Source organism: Enhydra lutris, unplaced genomic scaffold (genome assembly GCF_002288905.1).
Source record: "Enhydra lutris kenyoni isolate GAN:26980312 unplaced genomic scaffold, ASM228890v2 scaffoldscaffold3, whole genome shotgun sequence".
In the NCBI taxonomy this organism is placed as follows: Eukaryota; Metazoa; Chordata; class Mammalia; order Carnivora; family Mustelidae; genus Enhydra; species Enhydra lutris.
In genome coordinates this window covers 1,379,032-1,393,592 of record NW_019154087.1, presented here as the reverse complement: position 1 = coordinate 1,393,592, position 14,561 = coordinate 1,379,032, and the positions used below count along the sequence as shown (strand labels likewise).

The following is a 14,561-nucleotide window of genomic DNA, read 5'->3' as shown; positions in this document are numbered from 1 at the left end:
TGAGTTTGTGCATAATAGCCATTCACCAACCTTCTCATTCTGCAAATTCTATCTCTAAGGTACTCTTTGCAATTATTCCAAGTAGCGATGTTTCTTTAAAAAGCAATTATACCAGTCATTAACACCACGGAAGCACAGCTCAAAGCCAACATTGGTACTTCTAGAGTAGTTAAACTTAGAAACAATAGGGGGGTAAAAGAAAGAGTACCTCAAGGCTATGGTTACACCTCATCAAAATTTCAAGTGGAAATTGAATACATCTTGAGAATACAAAGTATTAAAGCAAAACAAAACTAAAGAAAATTATGAAAACCTAACCAAGACACATGGAAAAGAAATATTTGCATCAGGGGTATTTAATGGATTGTATGAAGCATAAAAATGCAGAGGTGAGGCAACGGATTTTTTTGCCAAGTGAAATATATGCAGAAATCTACACTTAACAACAGTGTATCTGAGTTCAAATATTGGCTCTTCCTCCTTAGTGCACTTGTGACTTTAGGTAAGTAAATTATTTTCTCCATGCATCAGTCTCATCTAAAATAACAATTAAACTCTACTTAAGACTTGTAGAAAGAAATAAGTTCATATATGCAAAACTATTGAAATGGAAATTGACACTCAGTGGCACACTCTAAGTGTGTTTTCTTACTGGTATTGTTATTGCTATTACTAATCCTATAGTCAGCACCTCTACCCCACTTTACAACCTATTATGTGAATGAGAATTAAGGAATGTGAACAAAACTAAAAAGACCTTAGAACTTAACAATACTACTGGTGTGGAAATCTTGGCAATCACATAGGCAAAGACAGAGATTACACTAGTTTTTAGTACCCATACTAAGAGCATTTGTTTATGAGGGGAAAGAACAGTTAAGTCCATCCCAATTGTAAAGCAAAATCTTGATACATGTGGAATTGGAGTTGTAGAATTAAATTTTGTTAAACATAGTTTTTATTTTGTTTCCTTTATTTTCTTTCTTCCTTTTGTTATTTCCTTTATTTCATTTCCTTTATTTTGTTTCCTGAACATCTAAACAAATAACATCTATTGAACACCATGCATTCATACACACACCAAAAACATATACATACTCACCAGTGCTAGTGTCCTTTGTAAGTAAATAATCTATTTGCCTGCTTGCATGGTCCTCTAGATTAGTTCTCTTCAAAATGATTATTTATCTAACCATGAAAAACTCTTCATGTGTTTGCAATATGTCCATTTATGGTAAAATTATATGCATGTGTTACTGTAATAATACGTTACAAGCATGATATATAGAACAAAAACAAAACAAGGTAAAAGAGTGAAAAAAGCAATTATTTAAATTTTGATCTTTTTCTCATTTATCAATAATAATAAAAACTTTTTGACATTGTCTTTGTAAATTTTGATTTAACATTGTGTGATATTTCACATTTTGAATGTCTGGTTACAGAGCATACATTCTTTTCTCTGACACATTACAACATTTATTAGGAGGAAGGCACAAAAAGGGTATAAAAAACTCAAATCTTTGTTCTTTTAGGTGTTATGACCACAATTTGCTTGAATTTGACATGAAGGTGAACATGACAATATTCTAGAAGCATCATTAGGACAACCAGAATTCCCTGAATTCAAAGTTGGACATAGGACCAGTTAGAGATCTTGGTAATGTCACCACCCTAAAGTGAAATCCTAAAGGGTATACCAGATTTTTATGCTGTCTTCATGCAGAGTGGGAGCTGAACATTGTATTTCAGTAATTGAATTTAGTGGCTATCATACCTAAAAAAGGTAAAGATACATCTTTGCCTCTGTTAAAAATAAATAAATAATAAACCATGATTTTTATTTTCCAATTGTATCAAATAATTAGGTGAAAATTTTCTTCTAATTAAGCAAGTCCATTTTTATATTCTTTGATATTAATCATTTGTGCTTGTATACCTATGAAAATGTATTCCATATGTCCATTTATTTACATGTATTCCATACACACATATTTTCTTCATTTTCTTAATGGAAGAGTTTTGATAGGTGATAAAGAAATGTTTGTTCCTACAGCAAAGTTACATAACAGTGGAAATATTGCAACCACTAAATTTTAAAATGCATTGTATAGGAAGAATAACTTGACAAAGACGGTTACATTTTCATTAATTGTGAAAACATCATTTCACTTTGAAGATGCAGATTAAATGTATTTTTTTCAGAAGTAATTATGTAGCATACAAATCACTGACATTTTCAGAAGTTGGAATCTATTGTTTGAGTAGGAAAGAAGTATGCAATATATGAATAATTAATCTTTGCATTAAATCCCTTCTTTCAAATGTTTTTCCATAATATAGCCAGTGAACTTCATGTTAAAAAATATATTCACATACTTCATATTTATCTAAAAAATAAAGAATATACTACATGTTGAAAATTTTCTTTTTATAATATTAATTACATCATAGTTATTAAAAGTCTGGTTGCTTCTTTGCTTCAGTAGCTTGCCGAGATTCTTCTTCTTCAGCAAAAATGCATAGATTCATTCTGGGCTCCTTTTATTGTCTCATGAGCCATAATCAGTAAGAAAATTCTACCAAAACCATATTCATGATCTAGAATCTTAACATTTTTGCTGCTATCATTGTGAGTCAACTAACTTTATTTCTAATGTAGATTACTTTTTCTTTTTTTCCCAAAGATTTATGTATTCACTTGAGAGAGAGAGAGAGGGAGAAAGAAAACGAATGTAGTGGAGAGAAGCAGGGAAATGGAAGACAAAGCCAAGCAGACTCCTTGCTGCGTGCAGAATCTGGACATGGGGCTCTATCCCATGACCCTGAGATCAGGACCTGAGCTGAAACCACGGTCAGATGCCTTAACTGCCCCGCCCAGGCATTCCTTAAGTGGATCACTTTTAATAGTCTCTCTACTTCCCATCTTTTTTCCCCATAAAATCTGTTCTCACCACCTTAGTTAGAGATCCTTGGAAAAACTGAACCTAATTATGCTTCTCTCCTGCTCAAAATAAGAACCCTTCAAATTACTGTCTCCAAGTAAAATCAAAGTTTGTAGAAGGGTTTGAAGGCATTATATATTCTGGATCCCTAGAATCCTTCCTATGACTTTTTTTTGAATTATCAGATAATTTACTATACTGATCTAGTAATTGAGGGATAAACACTTGCACATGTCCCATGGCATTTCTTACCCAGTGGTTTTTCTAAAGCTGCAGTGGCCTCTTCGCTGTTACTCAAACATGCTCCATACAGGACAGCCACAGCATTTGAACTTGGCCTTTTCGTGGAAAAGAACCATGTATGCTAGATTAGGCCTTTCAGTTCTTGTTGGTCTTTGTTCAAGTGTCACGTTCTCAAAATGAATTAAAAACTACTATTTAAAAAACTCTCTGTATCTGTCCTCATCCCCACTAGTGCTCCTTATGCCCTGTTCCTACTTAGCTTTTCTCTGTGGTACTCATTAACCTCTGACATATTCCATATGTGGCACATTTTTTCTCCCCCCCCCAAAGTAAGTACCATGAAGGCAGAAATTTCTGTCTCTTTTGTTCATTACTGTATCTCTAGGCTCCCAGTACCCTGAAAGAGAGTTACATAGAAGGCAGAAAATCAATTCTTCTTTGAAGAATCAATTACTTTAACTGTTCTGCTAATTCCATAAATGTTCCCCAGAAGTTTTAAAGAACTAATAAACATGGCTATCTCATTAGTGGTTAGAATGATATATTTTCAAAAATAAAATATGTTGTCTTAAAAGATATTAATTAAAGATTATGTCTGGCTAGTATATCAGTCTTCATTGATTTAAAAAGGGTACTTTTTCACACATTTCACTTTTGAAAGGGAATATTATAAAATCCACAATATAAGTCACAGTCGAAACTTTTATACTATCATCCAATTTTCCAGTAATCTTCCCCTACTTTGAAATTGTTATAAGGCATGTTTGTTTTCAGATCTTCAGCAATGTTTCCCAAGCATTCTCTGACAGTATGTCTGACAATGGATTGCATTTTATTTCAATTTCACATTGTTTTGTATGTTTTATTCAAGCAATTTTACCATGGCAAGAAGAAGTGTTACTTAGACGCTATGGGATGTTAGATTTTCTCTTTTAAATAAGAAAATTCAGAACAAACATCTAGATCTTTACCATTAAAGGTATCTTTACAGAATATTGTGTTAACATACACTCTTTTGATGAAAAGTGATTGTGGTATTTGTTCTCCATATGTTGGACATAATTTTTAAGTGTTTGGTAATGATGTCTAAATGATATCGTCATCTATTATCAAAAGCTACACTGAGTCTTAGGGTATGCTTCCATTATTAATAACGTAAATCTGTATGAAATCTGTATTTAATAGTTTATTATAATTCTAAACACTTCCATCCGAGTTTTTCAATTCTATTAAATTTTCATTCAGTTATGTTATGTACTTTTACTGGGAAAAAAACAAGTCAAGTTTACCTGTTTCTTTTTTTTTTTTAAAGATTTTTTTTTTTAATTTATTTGACAGACAGATCACAAGTAGGCAGAGAGGCAGGCAGAGAGAGACAGGAGGAGGCAGGCTCCCTGCTGAGCAGAGAACCCAATGCGGGACTCGATCCCAGGACCCTGAGATCATGACCTGAGCCGAAGGCAGAGGCTTTAACCACTGAGCCACCCAGGCACCCCAGTTTACCTGTTTCTTGTACAAGTTTGTTTCACTTAACGTTGCTCTTATCTGTATTTTCTCTAGAAAAACATTTTAAGGCATTTTGTAAATATTGTCTTAGTTAAATATTACTGAAAATAATATTAGTTGGAAATCAATCAAATTTGTGAAAGATGTATTAACTTATAATATTCTAAAGTATAATGAGTTTGTGAATTTGTATTAAATAGCCACAATTTTCTTAGGATCACCAACACATTTCATGTCAGAGGTAACCATAAAAAATATAGACCAAATAAGAGAAGAGTCAATATGTGTATCAAAATGTAAATAGGATGTGTAATATTCTGCATCTGAGGCCATAAGAGGTAGTTTTTTAAACTACTTAGCAAATAATATTTTCTACTACCAGGACCGCTGATCTTGACTGTAGCTTTCCAAAGGAAAATGCACAATACTCCATTTCTTAGATCAACAGCACAGGACAGAATTACTGTCTTGCAATAGTAGCACAGAATTAATGATTATTTGTTGAATAAAGACATTTAAGCATTTATGTACCAGATATGTGCAATATTATTTCACAGAAATATTTATGATAGTACAATTTTTTAATTTGTATTTTTTTGAAAAAAAGATAAGTCAAACTTAAAAATAAGATCAGACACTAATTTATGGAAATATGCTTTGAACCAAGATTTCATTTGTATTGAGTATACTTTCCTGCATGTACATTTGTAAGGTGTGCTTGTCAAAGAGATACTCTGCCATGCCAGATTCGGGGGCCCCCATCTTGCACAGGTTGGTTACGTGGTCACCCAATTCTTTGATGGATTTCACCTGCTCATTCAGGTAATGAGTCTCAATGAAGTCACACAAATGGGGGTCATTTTTATCAGTGGCCAGTTTGTGCAGTTCCAGTAGTGACTGATTCACACTCTTTTCCAAGTGTAATGCACACTCCATTGCATTCAGCCCGTTCTCCCAATCATCACGGTCTGGTTTCTTGATATCCTGAAGGAAGATTCGGCCACCTCGTTGGTTCTGCAGCTTCATCAATTTCTCAGCATGTTCCCTCTCCTCATGAGATTGGTGGAGAAAGTGTTTGGCGAAGTTCTTCAAAGCCACATCATCGCGGTCAAAGTAGTAAGACATCTTTATCCAGCACCTTCATGTTCACTGTAGTGTTTTCCAAAATATCCAAAATGTGAAAACAATCTAAGTGTCTATCAAAAGATGAATAAAGAAAATGTGAGACACAGACAAACACAAGATGGAATATTATTCTGCCATAAAGGTTGGAAATCCTACCATTTGCAACAACATGGATAGACCTTGAGGGCATTATGCTAAGTGAAATAATTCAGATAGAGAAAGATAGATATTGCATGATCTCATTTACAAGTGGATTTTTTAAAAAGCCAAACCTAAAGAAATAGAGTACAAGGGTCATTGCTAGGTGCTAGGGGCTAGGAGAAATGGGAAGATGTTGGTCAAAAGATACAAATTTCCAGTTATAGGAGGAATAAGTTGTAGGGACTTAAGATATAGTAAGGTTACTATGGTCAACAATACTGTATCACATACTTGAAGGCTTCTATGAGAGTAGTAATTAAATGTTCTCATCATGCGGACAAAAATAGTAATTATGTGAGATGATAAAGATATTAACTAATCTTATTGTGGTAATAATTTTGCAATTTATAAGGGTATCCACTCATCATGTTGCATACCTTTAACTTGTACATTGTTATATGTTAATCATATCTTAATAAAGCTGGGGAAAGCATTCTATGTGCTTCACTAGACCACTAAAGTTCTGACCACATGCACAATCGGTATAATCATTTTTTTTTTTGGTATAATCATTTTTACTAACATAGAAAATTATTTAAATCCAGTTAATGGTTAACAACAATCAACCAACAATCACTATTTACTAAGTACCTAAATATTGTAGCTATTTCAGCTAGGAAAATATTTTTTCTTCCTTATAAAAATATAGAAATGAAATTATTAATCATTTCTGAAATATCTCATGATTTTATATATTCTTAGCACTGTATAATTAGTTTTTTATACATCAAATATTTTAATATCTTGAAATATATAATCTGCACTGGCAGTTAGAGTCTTTTATTTATTGAACAGTGGGAAAGGGTAACATAGATAGAATTTCCTGCCAATATACTTTGCTGCTGATATTAAAAACAGACTGTGTATGGATAGAAAAGAATTCCAAAATGGAACATCTCTTACTCTTTGCCAAGTTCCACATAGGCTGCTAATCACTACCTGACAATGATTCAATGAAAAGTGAAGTCAGACCACCAAGCTATTTCATATGTCATAACCTATTGAGCAGCTGCCAAATGTTAAACACCAGATGTCTTCATTGAATTAGGCTGGACTGAAAGCAGAGAATGAATAGCAATGACTCTATTTTATGTTCAAATTTCCCTAAGCCGGTTTAGACTACCATATACATACATTTATAAAAATCTGTTAAGGTAGGAACAAAATATTACAATTTTTATTTGTATTCTATTTAAAAATTATATATATATATATATATATATATACATATACATGCACACATATGCATACATCATGCATATGTAATGAATATTGGGGTCTTGTAAAATGGTCAATTGGGACTAATCATTACTCTGTATAAAACATACATAAAAAAGTAATTTAAAACATAAGGTAGTCATCATGACATATTTCAAGAAATAATATTTTTTGTTATTTTAAAAACTAGGAAATATTGTGTATATGTATTTCAGAGTATATAAGGATAGAGATTTCCATATCCATATTTATTTATTATATTAATAATATAATACATATATAATATATTTTAATTATATTATAATTTAAGTAGCTTTTTATAGATTCAGGTTCAATTTCTAAAATGTATATTTAGTATTTACTGCTATATCCAATTCTATATGAAATTTCTGGAACTTACAGAAAAGTACACATATGTAATGACAGCCACACCAAAAATGAGAAAAGATATTTGGAGGATCAAAAAATCATGATCGGGGTTCCTGGGTGGCTCAGTAGATTAGGCCTCTGCCTTCGACTCAGGTCAGGATCTCAGGGTCCTGGGATCGAGCCCCGCATTGGGTCTCTGCTCAGCGGGGGGCCTGCTTCCCCCTCCCACTCTGCCTGCCTCTCTGCCTACTTGTGATCTCTGTCTGTCAATTAAATAAATAAAATCTTTAAAAAAAATCGTGATCAATCCATTAAGCAAGTAAATCAGCTTGACTCATTTTGAAATGGAAATTACCACTTGAGAAACACTGATCTATAACATGCTGAAGGTAGTAGGAGTGCAGTTAATAGGAAATAATCCAGGTTTAATATAGGATGATTAATTGACATACAGAAAGAACTGACATACAGGGGAAGCTAGAAGTTTCACATTTCTGTCCACCTTGAGTCAGAGAGCGACTTGGAGGGATCTGCCTCCAAGATTGTGCCAAGAAAGGGAGTGCTTCTGTCTGGGAGTCACAGGCATGCTCCACATATCTGGCCATAGAGCAAAGGGAAGCATTCCATCCAGAAGGCCTGCTGCTGAGGCCCCTCTGGTTACTGAATGGATGGTATCTGTCATAGACACCATTATAAAGACATCATTATAAGGATGTCACCCAAGATTACTGTGCCCTGGTTATTCAATCAATCTATAGTGCAATATACTGTGAATTAATGCTATTGAGCACAGAAATCTGAACACTCTTCTTCCATCTGCTAACCGGAACACTTTGAGAGGGAGTCTAGAAGAGACTTTACTGAGAAACTCAAGAATAAACACCTAGATACTGGTTTCTTATTTTGGTGTACCCCAAACCAAATCCTTTAAATCACTGTCCAGTGAAACTCAAAGTTAACAAGTCCAACATTTGCACTTTGGGTTTCCAAATATATAGTTTAGTGCTCCATTCTTAATCATAGAGAGACACAAAATATTATCATATTTTTGAGAAATAGTTTATAAGGAGAAAAACAAATAGGTATAAAACAATTTAGAAGAGACTATGGCTATATAGGGAGTCAAAACTACAGAAATAGTTCAGTAATACAAAAGAGATATGAGAAGAAAGAACATTCTTTAAAGTGGAACAACATCTTATAATAAGGAACAATCTGAAAAGGAAGAAAAGTATTGAAAATAAAAACACAGTAGTAGAAACAGAAACATTCCCCAATATTCGCTTATATCCTTGCCTCTGACTTTCCTAGAAGAAAATCTGTAAACTCTCAGAGTAACAGAAGTCAGACTATGATCAGAGAACCTGTGTAGCTTGTCTTCTGTTGAGAGTCCTCATCTAGTATTGTTAATCTTGTTCTTTCTTGACATCATTCATTGTGTAATTGTGACTCCATTTTTAAAAACTAAACAATTATGGATAGGAGAGATATTTTATAAGTGATAAAACTCTGAAGACAACCAAAAAATAATTAGTCCAAATTGCTGGAATATGGGTGTGGAGGGGGTATGAATAGGTGAGAGGAAGGTATAAAAACTGTGAAGAGCAGGGGCGCCTGGGTGGCTCAGTGGGTTAAGCCTCTGCCTTCAGCTCAGGTCATGATCTCGGGGTCCTGGGATCGAGTCCCACATCGGGCTCTCTGCTCACGGGGAGCCTGCTTCCCCCTCTCTCTCTGCCTGCCTCTCTGCCTACTTGTGATCTCTCTCTGTCAAATAAATAAATAAAATCTTAAAAAAAAAAAAAACTGTGAAGAGCAGATATAGACATTTAAGTCATTTTTTTTTCTCAAGCTGGAAAATAGGTAATGAATGTCAACTTTAAAATTACTTTTCAAAATGCACATATATAAATGTTCAACACTCTTTTGTATGTATCATGTAGATTAAAATAAAACACTTAAAGAGGAACACACATTAAAGACAGTTTTAAAAGAGTGGGTTATGAGATAATTTTAAGGTAGTGACTTTCTCTTTAAGACAGAAGCTTTTTTTAAAAATGTTTATAGGCCAATGGTTGAAGAGCAAGAAAGAAAATAAAAGTCTATTAAGAACCATATAATAGAGCAGCAAATTAATTACTAATCAAATAGTGTAGATAATTAGTGCAAGAACAATTAAAGAAAAATGTATCTATCACTTAATGTCACTGGAAAAACTTGTGAAGAACACAGAGAAGTTAAACTCAAAGCAGAGCAATATTTTCCTATAAGTTGCTGACCATCAGATATGAACCTTAAAAAAAAAGAATGATATGCCCAAATTTAGATGAAGTTAACATTTCTCCATACTCTCATTGCTACAAGACCCACCAATATTTTTCAAAAGATAAATATTTTATGCCACATCTCCCAAATTTTACTTTTTCTGTCCCATGCAATATTTGTCTAATGAATGAAAAAGGAATTAGAAATGACCTGCCATAGGAGTTGTATTCACCTATATCTGAGACGTAGTTGAAAGAACCCTATGGAATGGATCTTTGGATGTATCACTGGAAAGATGGATGGGGAGTAATGATGAAGATGATATGCTCCCATTTTCCATTGTAAGGCAGCCAACTGGTAGCAGATAAGAGATTTTATTTTAAATGATTTGGGAAAATTACATGTACCTAGGCATTTTATATAATAATTATCTATCATGATCATCTATCAATTTGTGCTAGTGACTACAAAGTACTAAATATTTTTTGAATATCCTAGAGTAAGCAGTGAGTTTGAAAAGATATTTGGGCAGAAAGAAGAAAGTAGCTTTCTGCCTAAATGTAATAGTCTGGATCTTCTAAATTAATGGTTACATCTGTGCAACAAAAATCCCATAGGACATTTATGTTATGTTTCCTTTTTTATCTCAAGGAAAGATGAACTAAAGCAAGATTTTTGAATATTGTCTTTGGTTGTTTGCTCATCAAACCACACAATGTTATAATTATTTCACAAACAGAGTGTGCACTTACTCATGGTAGGGAGGAACTGTTTCAGGTATTTATCAGTTTCCCCCCAGTAACAGTGCCCTAGGCTATTAGCACCATATATGAGACATTGTTTAGCACACTGATGTCAAAGCATGAATTGCATTTGCTTCTCCAGAGGTGTGAAGAGTACAGCTGGCATTGGAAAAGGGAATAGGCAGCTATACTGCTCCACCAGAACTGAGATAAACTCTTTTGCATTAGAGAAATTACCTATTATATGGTGAGGATTTTCAGCCTAAATTCAATTTATATAGAACCACTTTAGATCATTAAAATAATGAAGTACATTCATTTATATTTTAAAGCTCTGATTTTAATATTTGTCTACTCAAAATTAATGATTGTGTCAGATTATATTTAACAAAATATATTACAAAAATCTATATTTTTATTATAAACAGGCTTGTTAAACCCAGGATTCAAAAACTGTCTTAAAAAAGTAGCCTATCTTAAAATGATTTGCTCTTTTGAAATAATATCCACTTATTTCTCACAACACAGAGTATCAAATTTTATTGCATAAATGAAAACATAAGAAAATAATACATAAAATAATTATATATTTATGAAAAATAATTGCTTTGTAAAATACATTTAAAGTTTATTTTAAAATATAATATGACATCAGAAGTATAGCCAAATTATTCCAATTTTTAATCTTTAAAGTATAATTGTCATTATCTTGCTGAGTATATTCTTGCTGAATTGATATTGCCCCAAGTGGGGCAAAAATGTTTGACTGTTACCTCTCGCACCATAGAGGTAACAGTCACTATAAAGAATAAAGCACAATAAAGAATAAAGCACAATACCTACTGGGCCTTTTTGGTTCCATGGGAAATTTATTCTATACTTGAAAATACTTCTCTAGTTTATATGTCCAATGAAAGAAGTCATCCAGTGGTTTCTGAAACAGGAAAATACTCAGTCTGTCATGTAAATAGCTCTGCTGCCTGATAATACAGACTCAGTAGACAATAATACTAGAGTATCCGTAACTGGAAAAACTGCTGGATGTAGGCAATGGCAATCCTCAGGGGGAGAATCAAAACATAGGCCCTTGAGGATATGAAGTAAGTCCAGGCCATCTGGAGTAGAGAATTAAATACTACTTAAAAAACAACTCCCAGCATGGTCTAGAAGATATTAAACACTTAAAGATGGAACATTAAGTGACTATGCTGTTGGAACTCTCATGAACTGGATTCTGTCCTGGCTGTGGAATTGTAAGATTAAGAAGAATCAGATGAAATCTATCACATGTTTGCCATTCCATATCTGTAATCAAGCATATGACAAATCAAGTTACATGGGCATGTTTCCCAGAACACTTGCCCAATCATTAATGTTTCAGTAGCATGAGAATCTTCCCTTAGGTCCATGCATGTGGAGCAGTTAAATTTGGCTACCAGTCCCAAGTGAGGATTTCCACTACATGGAAGACAGCAAAGATCACCCATCAGAATGTCACCCATCAGAAGCAGGAACTCATAACCTGCACTCACTGCTTCTCATATGGATGCAGTTAGCAAGAAGGATGCAACACACAAGGCACTAGTTAAAATAATGCTTTATGCACAGAAAAGGGGAGACTCAGCTAGATGGGTGGAGTGTGCGATATCCCCTGGCCAAGAAGTCCTTCCCAACTGCTGAGGTGGGTGATAAGGTACAGGCACTCATCTGGTGTTGTAGGCCAAGACTTTGTTCCCTTCCCCAAGTACAAGGTCTTAAGGCCAATAAACTTCTGGGGCTGGCCCGGTTCCATATAGTGCATGTACTTAAGTAATAGAAGAAAGTTCACTGATTCCTAGGACAGGAGAAAGTTTTCCTCTAATAAGGGGATGAGCAACAGCTCTGCCCTGGCTTCCATATAGGGAAATGTTCCAGACCTGGGGCACCAATTGGGCAAATCAAAGAGTGGGGGCAATTGTCCCATGGCTGCTTTCCCAACAATGGGTGAATGGTTGATCATTTCTGACTACTTGATAAAGAAGGAAAACAAACAAACAAAAACAAAAAATAACTATGCATGGCCTAAAGAAAGTAGACAAGTTATATGGATGCAGGCTGAGGATGTATAGCAGCTGCATACCTTGACCTCACTAGGGGGTGCTTTTGAAAAGTTCAGGGTAAGGGAATCTCCCCGGTAGTGAATCTTAGTGTAGTACATCTAGTCATCCCTTTTATTTAGAATAGGAAGTGAGTCAAGGTTAGAATGTATGTGGATTCATATGCTGTGTTAAATGGCCCAGTTAGGTGGTTGAAGGTCTAGAAGCAGAAAAATGGGAATTTTGGGGACAAGAAGATCTGGAGTAGAGACAAATGGACAGATGTATGGAATTTGGAATAAAATGGGAAGATCCTTGTGCCACATAGGTAGTAACACAGAACCTCTGCCTCAGAACTGAGATAATAATTCAACTTCACCCTCTTCCAATGCTACTTCCTTTCTTCCATCCCTTCTGCAGGTATTTTCTCCTGATAAACATTCTGAATGCCAAATCCCACCTCAGCCAGTTCATCTGGATAACTAAATATGAGACAAATATTAAAAGATTAAAGAAAAGTAAGGGAATGATACAGCAATTTCACCTATGTAAATTCAATAATTTACACCCTGGATGAATTGGGTGAATTCCTTGGAAGACACAGTTATCAATACAGATTCACAAAATGTTACAAAATCTCAGTATCTCTAGATCAATTTGCAATCAGAACGGTGAAACAAACAACCAAGACAGAACAAGGAAGTCTGGGTGGCTTAGTCAAGTAAGCATCTGACTCTTGAATTTGGCTCAGGTCATAATGATGTGGGAAACAGAGGCAGAAGAAAAGTTATTAAATTTCCTTACTATCTATAACCCACTGACAAGTCCTTGAAACAGGCAGAGTGACATTCTTCTGGGGACTCAACTGTCTCCACCTTAATACTTTGCTAAGAGCAAAAGCCAATTCTAGCCTAACTGCTTTCCACCTCCAACCATGATCCTGTGGGTCTACTTTAACATATAAAAATTCCTTTGGTAACTTCCTTCATCTAGAAGGAAACCCTCCAAGATACATGCCGGCAATCATCCCCAAGCATATGCCCCATCGATATACATCTGAAGGGTCTCATGACTAAGGTTTTATTAGACAGTACCAAATGACATTTTCCCAACAACAGCTAGCCCCTCAAGGTCCTGGAAACCTGGCTTCCAAAATTCCTTAGAGACTTATGCCATCCCTGACCCCCTCCCAACTTGCAAGTATATAATGGACCACTCCTCATAATCCCAGGGTTGCAGCTCTTTCTGCCCACAAGTCCTGTCCCTGTGTTTTAATAAACCACCATTTTGCACCAAAGATGTCTCAAGAATTATTTCTTGGTTATCAGCTCTGGACTTCACCCCACTGAACCTCACCTATTATTTAAAACTTCATCAATAATCCCAGGGTTGTCAAATCAAGGCCAGTGTTGGAATCTGCACTAGGCTTGGAGCCTGCTCAGACTCTTTCACTTCCTCTCCCCCTGCACATCCCTTCTAGAAAACAAAACAAAACAAAAAAAAAGGACAAAAATCAGCCTTCAGACAAGAAAATTCTAGGTCTGAACTGTTTAATCAGTTTCAATTATCGATAAACCCCTTTACAGTATAGAATGGAAGAAACATTCATCAGTGGAACACCTTATTTTTTTTTATTTTATTTTTATAAACATATAATATACTTTTATCCCCAGGGGTACAGGTCTGTGAATTGCCAGGTTTAGACACTTCACAGTACCACCATAGCACATACCCTCCCCAATGTCCATAAACCCACCCCCCCAACCCCCCTCCCACCATCAACCCTCAGCTTGTTTTGTGAGATTAAGAGTCACTTATGGTTTGTCTCCCTCCCAATCCCATCTTGTTTCATTTACTCTTCTCCTACCCCCTTA

At 34.8% G+C, this 14,561-nt stretch overlaps 1 pseudogene across 1 annotated transcript in view; it reads right to left on the bottom strand.

Annotated features, from left to right (window-relative positions):
* Nucleotides 1-5,336: 5,336 nt before the first annotated feature.
* LOC111155932 overlaps nt 5,337-14,561 on the bottom strand; it is a 52,686-nt pseudogene continuing 43,461 nt past the window's right edge. Inside the window, exon 2 of the transcript XR_002641168.1 lies at nt 5,337-5,832. The product of XR_002641168.1 is annotated as a ferritin heavy chain pseudogene (transcript). The remainder of the gene's footprint in view (nt 5,833-14,561) is intronic.